The sequence below is a fragment of the Salmo trutta genome, chromosome 38 (assembly GCF_901001165.1).
Source record: "Salmo trutta chromosome 38, fSalTru1.1, whole genome shotgun sequence".
Lineage (NCBI taxonomy): Eukaryota > Metazoa > Chordata > Actinopteri > Salmoniformes > Salmonidae > Salmo > Salmo trutta.
In genome coordinates this window covers 11,860,749-11,873,676 of record NC_042994.1, presented here as the reverse complement: position 1 = coordinate 11,873,676, position 12,928 = coordinate 11,860,749, and positions in this window count along the sequence as shown.

The window sequence follows — 12,928 nt, the reverse complement described above, 5'->3', positions numbered from 1 at the left end:
TCTGTCATCTACTTATAAAGACAGGAAATAGGAAACATCTGACATCACAGTCCCTCACAGTCAACCACACCTTCATGTATTACTGCAGTGGTTCCCAACCTTTCGCGGTTACTGTACCACCAACTGAATGTTGCCCTGCCTGGAGTACCCCCTTATGCATTTTACCAGTAAGGCTATGGTCTAAACATGAGTCTTCTTATGTTCCTACTGTGGATAGGCCAAGTACCTCCATGGGTCCTAGTACCCCTGGTTAAGAACCACTGTATTACTGAACACTATACACAATCTAATTTAGACTTATTTATTGAATCAAATTGTCAATATATGTTATTACAATTTCAATGGTTTATTGTGTTGGTCATAGAATATGTTGAGTGGAGAGTTCAGATGGATTGCATTGTTATAAAAACACAACAGCAGATCCAACTGAAAACTCACATATCTACAGGCATGTTAAAGCATATCAAAGTTACATCATGTTATGTTCATGTTATTTATCTGTCAGATGCTGATTTTTCTCAATGTTAATCAAACTCACCTCATATCTCTTCTCACGCTTTGCATCAGAATTTGAATGCGAGGAGAGAATTCCCTCTAGTGGACTTGTTGCTTCTGTTCAGTGTCACGTCTAACTTTAGTTCACTCAATCCAGGGTTGTAAATAATGTGGAGGGACCACCAGAACATTACATTTACATTTACGTCATTTAGCAGACGCTCTTATCCAGAGCGACTTACAGTAGTGAACGCATACATTTCATACATTTTTTTTTTTTTTTTTTCTGTGCTGGCCCACTGTGGGAATCGAACCCACAACCCTGGTGTTGCAAACACCATGCTCTACCAACTGAGCTACAGGGAAGGCTAACATGTCCAATAAGAAATGAATACAACCCTGTACTGTCACTGGGCTAAAAAAATGACAGTCTTTAGGTACTTTAACCACTTATATAACATGTATTGATGGGGGGAAACAAGACATTCTTTGTACAGTAATTGTATAACTGTTTCTTACTATGTGTTTCCTGCTTTTGGTTCCTTGAGCTAAACTTATTAAAACAGTTTCAATCTTAGAACATGAAAGAATACAGATTATTCTCTCCATCGATTATGATTTTAATTTGTTTAAAGATTGTAATAATTAAAAACAACAATTGAAAACCTTCCTTTCATGCCATTTACTAAACCTTCCATGTAACAACTTTCTCACTGCCTTACAGCAGTTCCTGCTTAGTACTGTGTAGAGAAGTATAGAAGAGAAGTCGAGTAGTAGAGAAATAGCTCTGTAGCAGCCTTTACCTCTAAACCAAGCAAAAATGAAATAGTGAACTGCACATACAGAGAAAGAATCCCTCCTATAACTGTACGTAATTTACTCAACAGCCTCATTTCTGGTTTACACCCTTTAGTATATTACATTTCTATTGCACGGTTGGTCCTTTTGGGTCTGGTATTTGGTCAGTTCAGTGATAATTAAGGTAGAATGTAAACAATAGGCCCCTATGATCCCCAATGATTTCCTCAAATCATAACGAGCGTCTGTGCGCATTGACGTGTCACATGATCAACATGATGAAATTATTTATAACAACTTTTTTATTCCTGCTCAAAGCCAAATGCTTTATTAGCAAAGTAGCCTCCTTGTGTATCATGTGCTTTCTTTATCATCATTGTTTATCACTTCAATCGAAAATTGCTTGTTACAATTCTGAGGAGTATTTTTTTTTATTGCAATTTATCAGGGGGTGCTGCAGCACAGCCAGCACCCCTACTTCCCACAGCTATGATTTCAGTAGCAGCCCCGTTTGAGTTTTTTGAATCCCGCTGGTCCTGAATCACTCATCTCTGAAATTAGTGTATTTTACTGGTCATTTTAATAATGTTTACATACTATTTTACCCATTTCATATGTATATACTGTGTTCTAGTCAAGGTCATCCTATTCAACTATTGCTGTACATATACTATTCTATCCACGTATTCTTCAGATATACTATTCTATCCACGTATTCTTCAGATATACTATTCTATCCACGTATTCTTCAGATATACTATTCTATCCACGTATTCTTCAGATATACTATTCTATCCACGTATTCTTCAGATATACTATTCTATCCACATATTCTTCAGATATACTATTCTATCCACATACTGTCCACAATGTCTATACATACCATCACATACTGTACCAGTCAAAAGTTGACACACCTACTCATTCCAGTGTTTTTATTTATTTTTACTATTTTCTACATTGTAAAATAATAGTGAAGACATCAAAACTATGAAATAACACATATGGAATCATGTTGTAACCAAAAAAGTACTAAAGATTCTTCAAAGATGCCACCCTTTGCCTTGATGACAGCTTTGCACACTCTTGGCATTCTCTCAACCAGCTTTGGGACCGCAGTGTAGAACATGGGAAGCTTTAAGTTCCTCGGCGTACACATCACTGACAAAACGGAAATGAATGAAAAACACTAAAAAACACTGTGGCATCAGCATGTGTTATTTTCCCATTCTCTGATCCACTTGATCACAGGAGCCCGACCTGTGGTCCTGAACGTTGGGAACGAGTGGGAAGCACAGATGGGGTCTGAGAAGAGCCAGCGAGCAGAGGTATGCTGTGACACACACACCACTATGTGTATTAATAGAGTACAGAGAGGGCCAGAGCAGAGGTATGCTGTGACACACACACCACTATGTGTATTAATAGAGTACAGCCTAGAGAGGGCCAGCATGTCACAGCCACAGAGAGCAGGAAGGAGAAGGAAAAAGGGATGATGCATAATGAGACCGACAGAGGCCTTAATTGCTAGAGAAGTGCAGGGGGCTCTCCTCTAGATGGAGAACACTCAGTCTGCATACACACACTGGTCAGAGGGGAGAGAAGAAACATTTTAAAAAAAGAGAGAGAGAAAGAAAAAAAAGGAGAGAGTCTGATAATAAAAAGGAGAGAAAAGGAGTAGAGGCGACTGACCTGTACTGCTCCCTGCGTCTAAGTGTAGGCTCTTTGACTTGTATAATGACAAGTCATACAAGTAATGAAAATCCAGGGAAATCCAGGCATATGGTACACATGCAGACATGTAGGGAAAAACACTAGCCCATAGATCATTAAACTAAAATATATTCAGAAATTTATATAAAAGAGGTTCAAATTAAAATAATTCAAATACAAAGGAATCAAACTAAGTGCTGAAAATTCAGACAGACAGACAGACATGCACTCAAAAATATCACATCAGCTACAACAAGCCTCCAAGATCTTTTTGAAATAAAGCTACTTGGAATTGATTGGCGGGTGCACAAGAGTGCATTCCCCACTAGTGAAATAACAAATTCCCCAACAACCCGAATTCGCATCACTTATGTCATGCTCTGGTCGTTTGGGCACGATTTAGTAAACGTTTTCCCCCCCAAAAATAAATGGAGTATTCGTCCAAGTATTCTTGTACTAGATCCCACTTGTCCTTTCACTGTTCTCACTGTTGGAGTCTAACCCGTAACGGTTTGCCGTAACTTTTGTACCAGTGAGTAAGAATCTCTCAAATACAAAAGATACTCTTACTGTAAGCAGTTTAGAAAGTTTCACCCAGCTGTAGCAGCCTTCAGCCATGGAATGACACATCCTCTCACCGTGCACACACATTTCCATTGGACCATTCCATTCCACATTTCCAGTCAGGTCAGAAGCAGGTGTTACTCAAAACACAGCTGGCTGCAACTTTGCTATACTGTGTAATGTATACAGTAAGTGTATCTTTTGTGTTTGAAAAATGTTGTCATTCATATTAAAGTTAAGTTAGAAATGTTTCCAAACCTGTTTTGCATGCGAGGCGTATTTGCGATTAGATAGAGCATTTGGGCAGCGTCTAAGAGTCAGGGCATTTCCATGACAAGGCTAAAGTGGATGTCCAATGACACAATGTAGTGCAATTGAACTGGAGTCATGACATTATTTGGGCTCCTCTTGTGAAGTCTAAAGGAAACATTTACCTTGATGAAATACAGTACATATGAATTTAAAATGGTTAGTTCCAATGCTGACCTTTTAAAACAACAACATTTTGATCCAGGCTGCCTATACTTGGTCTGCAGAGGAGGCTGGTGGGAGGAGCTATAGGAGGACGGGCTCATTGTAATTTCTGGAATTGAATTTCTGGAACGGAGTCAACAACGCAGCCACTGCTAGCTAGCCTACTTCACCAGCCAGCAGTACTGTATCATTTTAGTCATTTTAGTCAATAAGTTGTCTTTGTCATAGTTTGATAATTGTGTAGTTTAGAGTAATTATCGAGGTTAGCTGGCCAGCTATTTTCGTCCCCCGTGACGCCATTTCCAAACCTAGCCAACTATTACCGACGAGCAGCATTGTAGAAACTAAATACATTACAAAGGAACGTCTTGATTAGTGTTATGTTAGCTAGCTACATAGTTGCCTTTTGTATCATGATAAGGTGTAGTACTGAAACTATCGAGGTTACCTAGCCAGCTACACTTTCAAACAAAGTCAACAACGCAGCCACTGCTAGCTAGCCTACTTCACCGGCCAGCAGTACTGTATCATTTTAATAATTTTAGTCAATAAGATTTTTGCAACGTAAGCTTAACTTTCTGAACATTCGAGACATGTAGTCCACTTGTCATTCCAATCTCCTTTGCATTAGCGTAGCCTCTTCTGTAGCCTGTCAACTATGTGTCTGTCTATGCCTGTTCTCTCTACCTTTGACTCATTCCTCTCTGCCTCCTTCTTTCCACTCCTCTCCTCTTTTGACCTCACCCTCTCACCCTCTCACCTTCCCCCCCTACTCACAAGGCAGGCAATACGCTTGACCTCATCTTTACTAGATGCTGTTCTTCCACTAATCTCATTGCAACTCCCCTCCAAGTCTCCGACCACGACCTTGTATCCTTTTCCCTCTCGCTCTCATCCAACACTTCTCACTCTGCCCCTACTCGGATGTTATTGCGCCGTCCCAACCTTCGCTCTCTCTCTCCCGCTACTCTCTCCTCTTCCATCCTATCATCTCTTCCCTCTGCTCAAACCTTCTCCAACCTATCTCCTGATTCTGCCTCCTCAACCCTCCTCTCCTCCCTTTCTGCATCCTTTGACTCTCTATGTCCCCTATCCTCCAGGCCGGGTCGGTCCTCCCCTCCTGCTCCGTGGCTCGACGACTCATTGCGAGCTCACAGAACAGGGCTCCGGGCAGCCGAGCGGAAATGGAGGAAAACTCGCCTCCCTGCGGACATGGCATCCTTTCACTCCCTCCTCTCTACATTTTCCTCTTCTGTCTCTGCTGCTAAAGCCACTTTCTACCACTCTAAATTCCAATCATCTGCCTCTAACCCTAGGAAGCTCTTTGCCACCTTCTCCTCCCTCCTGAATCCTCCCCCCCCTCTCTGCGGATGACTTCGTCAACCATTTTGAAAAGAAGGTCGACGACATCCAATCCTCGTTTGCTAAGTCAAACGGCACCGCTGGTCCTGCTCACACTGCCCTACCCTGTGCTTTGACCTCTTTCTCCCCTCTCTCTCCAGATGAAATCTCGCGTCTTGTGACGGCCGGCCGCCCAACAACCTGCCCGCTTGACCCTATCCCCTCCTTTCTTCTCCAGACCATTTCCGGAGACCTTCTCCCTTACCTCACCTCGCTCATCAACTCATACTTGACCGCTGGCTACGTCCCTTCCGTCTTCAAGAGAGCGAGAGTTGCACCCCTTCTGAAAAAACCTATACTCGATCCCTCCGATGTCAACAACTACAGACCAGTATCCCTTCTTTCTTTTCTCTCCAAAACTCTTGAACGTGCCGTCCTTGGCCAGCTCTCCTGCTATCTCTCTCAGAATGACCTTCTTGATCCAAATCAGTCAGGTTTCAAGACTGGTCATTCAACTGAGACTGCTCTTCTCTGTGTCACGGAGGCTCTCCGCACTGCTAAAGCTAACTCTCTCTCCTCTGCTCTCATCCTTCTAGACCTATCTGCTGCCTTTGATACTGTGAACCATCAGATCCTCCTCTCCACCCTCTCCGAGTTGGGCATCTCCGGCGCGGCCCACGCTTGGATTGCGTCCTACCTGACAGGTCGCTCCTACCAGGTGGCGTGGCGAGAATCTGTCTCCGCACCACGTGCTCTCACCACTGGTGTCCCCCAGGGCTCTGTTCTAGGCCCTCTCCTATTCTCGCTATACACCAAGTCACTTGGCTCTGTCATATCCTCACATGGTCTCTCCTATCATTGCTATGCAGACGACACACAATTAATCTTCTTACCTGATAACCAGGTGGCGAATCGCATCTCTGCATGTCTGGCAGACATATCAGTGTGGATGATGGATCACCACCTCAAGCTGAACCTCGGCACGACGGAGCTGCTCTTCCTCCCGGGGAAGGACTGCCCGTTCCATGATCTTGCCATCACGGTTGACAACTCCATTGTGTCCTCCTCCCAGAGTGCTAAGAACCTTGGCGTGACCCTGGACAGCACCCTGTCGTTCTCCACTAACATCAAGGCGGTGACCCGATCCTGTAGGTTTATGCTCTACAACATTCGCAGAGTACGACCCTGCCTCACACAGGAAGCGGCGCAGGTCCTAATCCAGGCACTTGTCATCTCCCGTCTGGATTACTGCAACTCGCTGTTGGCTGGGCTCCCTGCCTGTGCCATTAAACCCCTACAACTCATCCAGAACGCCGCAGCCCGTCTGGTGTTCAACCTTCCCAAGTTCTCTCACGTCACCCCGCTCCTCCGCTCTCTCCACTGGCTTCCAGTTGAAGCTCGCATCCGCTACAAGACCATGGTGCTTGCCTATGGAGCTGTGAGGGGAACGGCACCTCCGTACCTTCAGGCTCTGATCAGGCCCTACACCCAAACAAGGGCACAGCGTTCATCCACCTCTGGCCTGCTCGCCTCCCTACCTCTGAGGAAGCACAGTTCCCGCTCAGCCCAGTCAAAACTGTTCGCTGCTCTGGCACCCCAATGGTGGAACAAGCTCCCTCACGACGCCAGGACAGCGGAGTCAATCACCACCTTCCGGAGACACCTGAAACCCCACCTCTTTAAGGAATCCCTAGGATAGGATAAAGTAATCCTTCTAACCCCCCCCCCTTAAAAGATTTCGATGCACTATTGTAAAGTGGTTGTTCCACTGGATATCATAAGGTGAATGCACCAATTTGTAAGTCGCTCTGGATAAGAGCGTCTGCTAAATGACTTAAATGTAAATGTAAATGTGAGTCAAACGTGGTTTCCATATGTTTGTGTTTGATACCATTCCATTTATTCAATTCAAGCCATTACAATGAGCCCGCCCTCCTATAGCCACAGACGTCTATTCAACGTTGGTTCAACCAGTGTGTGACCAGTGGGTAGGCTTCTGTTGGCCTACTTATGGGCATTTTAGTTTACAAGCTGTGACTACATTTTTAGAAGTTTGCTGTAAAAATGTATTCAAATTATTTTAGCCATTTTTCTCACAGCAAACGTGAATATCAAATGAGCCCATTGAACGCATAGACATTTCTGTGTTCCTGAGCTTAGACGTTTGACACCTGACAGATCTTACAACGCCCGGATAGGTTTTTTTAGTATCAGCTAACCATATGTTGTAGAAATATGTCAGTTGATGACAGTCGATGACGTGTCATGCAACCATTGGTTAATGCAAGCAACGTCTGAGCAGAGGAGCGCAACCATTGGGCTTGTTCGACATTGCAGGCGACTGCCGAATAACTGATCTACAAATCCCCTTGCATTATAAATAACAACTCTTGAATATTTGTAGATCAGTCAGTCACCATTTACCCACAATGCATCATGGATTTGATGCTCTCGAACATGGCCAATGGTATCTTTTGGTATGGCCAATGGTATCTTGGTATATTCTCCTTCTCCCAAATCCAGTCAGCTGATGTTCTGAAAGAGCTGCAAAATCTGGACCCCTACAAATCAGCTGGGCTAGACAATCTGGACCCTTTCTTTCTAAAATGATCTGCCGAAATTGTTGCAACCCCTATTACTAGCCTGTTCAACCTCTCTTTCGTGTCGTCTGAGATTCCAAAAGATTGGAAAGCAGCTGCCGTCATCCCCCTCTTCAAAGGAGGGGACACTCTTGACCCAAACTGCTACAGACCTATATCTATCCTACCCTGCCTTCCTAAGGTCTTCAAAAGCCATTTCAACAAACAGATTACCGACCATTTCGAATCCCACCGCACCTTCTCCGCTATGCAATCTGGTTTCAGAGCTGGTCATGGGTGCACCTCAGCCACGCTCAAGGTCCTAAACGATATCGTAACCGCCATCGATAAGAAACAATACTGTGCTGCCGTATTCATTGACCTGGCCAAGGCTTTCAACACTGTCAATCCCCACATCCTCATCGGCAGACTCAATAGCCTTGGTTTCTCAAATGATTGCCTCGCCTGGTTCACCAACTACTTCTCTGATAGAGTTCAATGTGTCAAATCGGATGGCCTGTTGTCCGGGCCTCTGGTAGTCTCTATGGGGGTGCCACAGGTTTCAATTCTTGGGCCAACTCTTTTCTCTGTATACATCAATGATGTCGCTCTTGCTGCTGGTGAGTCTCTGATCCACCTCTACGCAGACAACACCATTCTGTATACTCCTGGCCCTTCTTTGGACACCGTGTTAACAACCCTCCAGACGAGCTTCAATGCCATACAATTGTCTTTCTGTGGCCTCCAACTGCTCTTAAATACAAGTAAAACTAAATGCATGCTCTTCAACCGATCGCTGCCTGCACTTGCCCGCCTGTCCAGCATCACTACTCTGGACGGTTCTGACTTAGAATATGTGGACAACTACAAATACCTAGGTGTCTGGTTAGACTGTAAGCTCTCCTTCCAGACTCACATCAAACATCTTCAATCCAAAGTTAAATCTAGAATTGGCTTCCTATTTCGCAACAAAGCATCCTTCACTCATGCTGCCAAACATACCCTCGTAAAACTGATCATCCTACTGATCCTCGACTTCGGCGATGTCATTTACAAAATAGCCTCCAATACCCTACTCAATAAACTGGATGCAGTCTATCACAGTGCCATCCGTTTATCTCTCTGGTCACCCCCAAAGCCAATTCCTCTTTTGGCCGTCTCTCCTTCCAGTTCTCTGCTGCCAATGACTAGAACGAACTACAAAAATCTCTGAAACTGGAAACACTTATCTCCCTCACGAGCTTTAAGCACCAGCTGTCAGAGCAGCTCACAGATCAATGCACCTGTACATAGCCCAGCTATAATTTAGCCCAAACAATCTACCTCTTCCCCTACTGTATTTATTTATTTTGCTCCTTTGCAGCCCATTATTTCTATTTCTACTTTGCACTTTCTTCCAGAACAAATCTACCATTTCAGTGTTTCACTTGCTATATTGTATTTACTTTGCCACCATGGCCTTTTTTGCCTTTACCTCCCTTATCTCACCTCATTTGCTCACATTGTATATATACTTATTTTTCTACTGTATTATTGACTGTATGTTTGTTTTACTCCATGTGTAACTCTGTGTTGTTGTATGTGTCAAACTGCTTTGCTTTATCTTGGCCAGGTCGCAATTGTAAATGAGAACTTGTTCTTAACTTGCCTACCTGGTTAAATAAATAAATACATCTCCCATACCCCTATAAAGGCCTACATGATCATGGTTTTGCTGCCCTCTAGTGAGCATACATTTAACTACTACAGTTTCTGGTACTGTCTGCGAAATGACTGTCACATATTTTCCAGCTTACAAGGGAGGCCACAGCAGAGCATCTATCACTGTAAACACATCTTATACCTGTGTGATGAGGCAGCCTTAGCATGGCCTCATCACCATTTTAAAAGATAATTCATGAAGTTAATATTGTAACGACCCTGGGTTAATAAGCGTGGAAATCAATCCTGCTGCATGAGCATGCTTGTGCGGCACAATCGACAGCGCGCCAAGCCGAGGGTTCGAGGAATGCTCTTTCATTACAATATCTAAAATGTTTGAAAGTATATATGTGTGGTTTGGATAAAGTGAACTAGTGCAGAGCTAGCTGCCATTTTAGGTGTGCCTGACCTTAATTGTTTGCTACTAAGTTGATTGCTCAAGTTGTAGCCAGGTGTGGTGAGATATGCAATTAGCAAGCAGCCCACACATGCTTTCAGTCTCTAAGTAGTAACACTAATCATGTTCTACTTAATGCAGCTCTATGTTTTAAACTAAAATCTACTTGACTAAGTATGGTTATGGACGGCAGGTAGCCTAGTGGTTAGAGCATTGGACTAGTAACCCGAAAGGTTGCAAGCTCGAATCCCTGAGCTGACAACGTAAAAATCTGTCGTTCTGCCCCTGAACAAGGCAGTTAACCCACTGTTCCTAGGCCGTCATTGAAAATAAGAATTTGTTCTAAACTGACTTGCCTGGTTAAATAAAGGTTAAAAACTGCTACAGCCATCTGTTTTTCAAGACAAGCCATGTATCCTGAAATTCTTCATCTGCAATACATTAAAGTATTGCTTTTCTGCAATTTCCACCTATCACCTCCCTTGGCTACTTTGGATCTGCTATTCTACACAACCTAGGGCTGGGGGATATGACGACATATCGTGTGACGATAGAGCATAATATGAAACGATAGAAAAATGTCCAGTTTATTTCGTTGTGTCGCAAATCATCCTTTACGGCAATATTTTTCGTCAATTGGACGACGCTTTGCGTGTGGAAGGAAATTTGCAACACAAACAAACATGGAGGAGTGTTAACGTGACACAGAGCTCGTACTTAAAAGAGGAGCTACTTCGGTCGCATGGACGTGGTTTGGGTATGAAAAGTCAAGACACTAACCAGAAAACCGTCCTCTCCCAAATATGCCGTAGACAACAGGCTCAAACACCACTAACCTCTTACCACCTACGCAATAATCATGTGAAACAGTACGGAGAGTCTACGGATGAGACCCAAGAAAGTACTGTCGAGTGCTCAAAACAAGAGTTTTTTTGCCCGCGGCACACCATATGGCAAAGAATCACGAAGATGGAACGAGATAACAGCTGCCATTACAACTTACATCTGCAAAGACGTAGCCCCAATTTACACGGCCGAGAAACGGGGGTTTCGTGAGTTGGTGCTAGACCCAAGGTACCAAATTGATATGTGACACGTAATAGTTCGTTTCACTCAGCTGCATGTGTTTTCAGGGTTAAGAGCGAGACTAGCTGTAGGTTAATATGTAGATTTGATGCCTTTCTAGTTATCTATAGATAAAATGTATTCATAAGTACTATATGCTTTTGTACAGGTACTGTATATTCAGCGGAATGGGAAATATGTGTTTGTATAATTTCTCTTTGATTCCTTGAAAGTGGAAAGGAAATGGGAGCTCAAACTCTAACTGTATTCCTGCCCTATCTTTCCTGTCCTCTTACAGGATGGAACACCTGCTCCCAGTATCACCTCCTACCTTACCTTGTGCATTCTAAATAGCAAACCTGCCTTAAGTTTCTCACCTTGTTTATATACCCATTAACTTCAACCTATATTAACAAAAGGGCACAGGCCATGGTTGCAAGACAACAGATTGAGCAGGAAAACAGCTAAGAATAGTGACGTAGTGTCTCACAAACGACAAGGCTGCTTCACCACACTTTTCTCACAGTTGATAACGTACACGTGAAGGGTAGGCAAATGGATTCAGCTGCGAGAAAGTATTTGTAGGAGCGAATGGCAGTGGGGCCAGAAAATAATTATAATTTGTACATTGCAAAATGTAGGCCTCATATTTCAATCACTCAACTTGAATGTGTGTGTGTATATATATATATATATATATTAGTGCCTTCGTAAAGTATTCAGACCCCTTGACCTTTTCCACTTTGTTACATTACAGCCTTATTCCAAAATAGATTAAAAAAAATAGTCCTCAGCAATCTACACACAATAGCCAATAATGACAATCCCAAAAAAGATAAGGATATTTTTGCAAATGTATTAAAAAACAACAGACGCTTCATTTACATGAGTATTCAGACCCTTTGCTATGACTCAAAATTGAGCTCAGATACATCCTGTTTCCATTTATCATCCTTGATGTTTGTACAACTTGATAGGAGTCCACCTGTGGTAAATTCAAGTGATTGGACATGATTTGGAAAGGCACACATGTCTGTGTATTTAAGGTCCTACAGTTTACAGTGCATGTCAGAGCAAAAACCAAGCAATGAGGTTGAAGGAATTGTCCTTAGACACAATCCTGTCTCGGAGCTCTAGGCACAGATCTGGGGAACGGTACCAAAAAATGTCTGCAGCATTGAAGTTCCCAAGAACACAGTGGCCTCCATCATTCTTAAATGGAAGAAGTTTGAAACCCCCAAGACTTTTCGTAGAGCTGGCTGCCCGGCCAAACTGAATAATCGGGGGGGAAGGGCCTTGGTCATGGACGTGACCAAGAACCAACCCGATGGTCACTCTGACAGAGCTCTAAAGTTCATCTGTGGAGGTGGGAGAACCTTCCAGAAGGACAACCATCTCTGCAGCACTCCATCAATCAGGACTTTATGGTAGAGTGCCAGACGGAAGCCACTCCTCAGTAGAAGGCACATGACAGCCCGCTTGTTTGCCAAAATGTGCCTAAAGACACTCAGACCATGAGAAACAAGATTCTCTGGTCTGATGAAACCAAGATTGAACTTGATCTAACGTCTCTGGAAATACCAGAAAATAGCTGTGCAGCAACACTCCCCATCCAACCTGACAGAGCTTGAGAGGATCTGTAGCGTCATACCCAAGAAGACTCGTGGCTGTAATTGCTGACAAAGGTACTTCAACAAAGTACTGAATAAAGGGTCTGAATACTTATGTAAATGTAATATCAGTTTAACATTTGCAAAAAAAATTTGAAAACCTGTTTTTGCTTCATTATGGAGTATTGTCT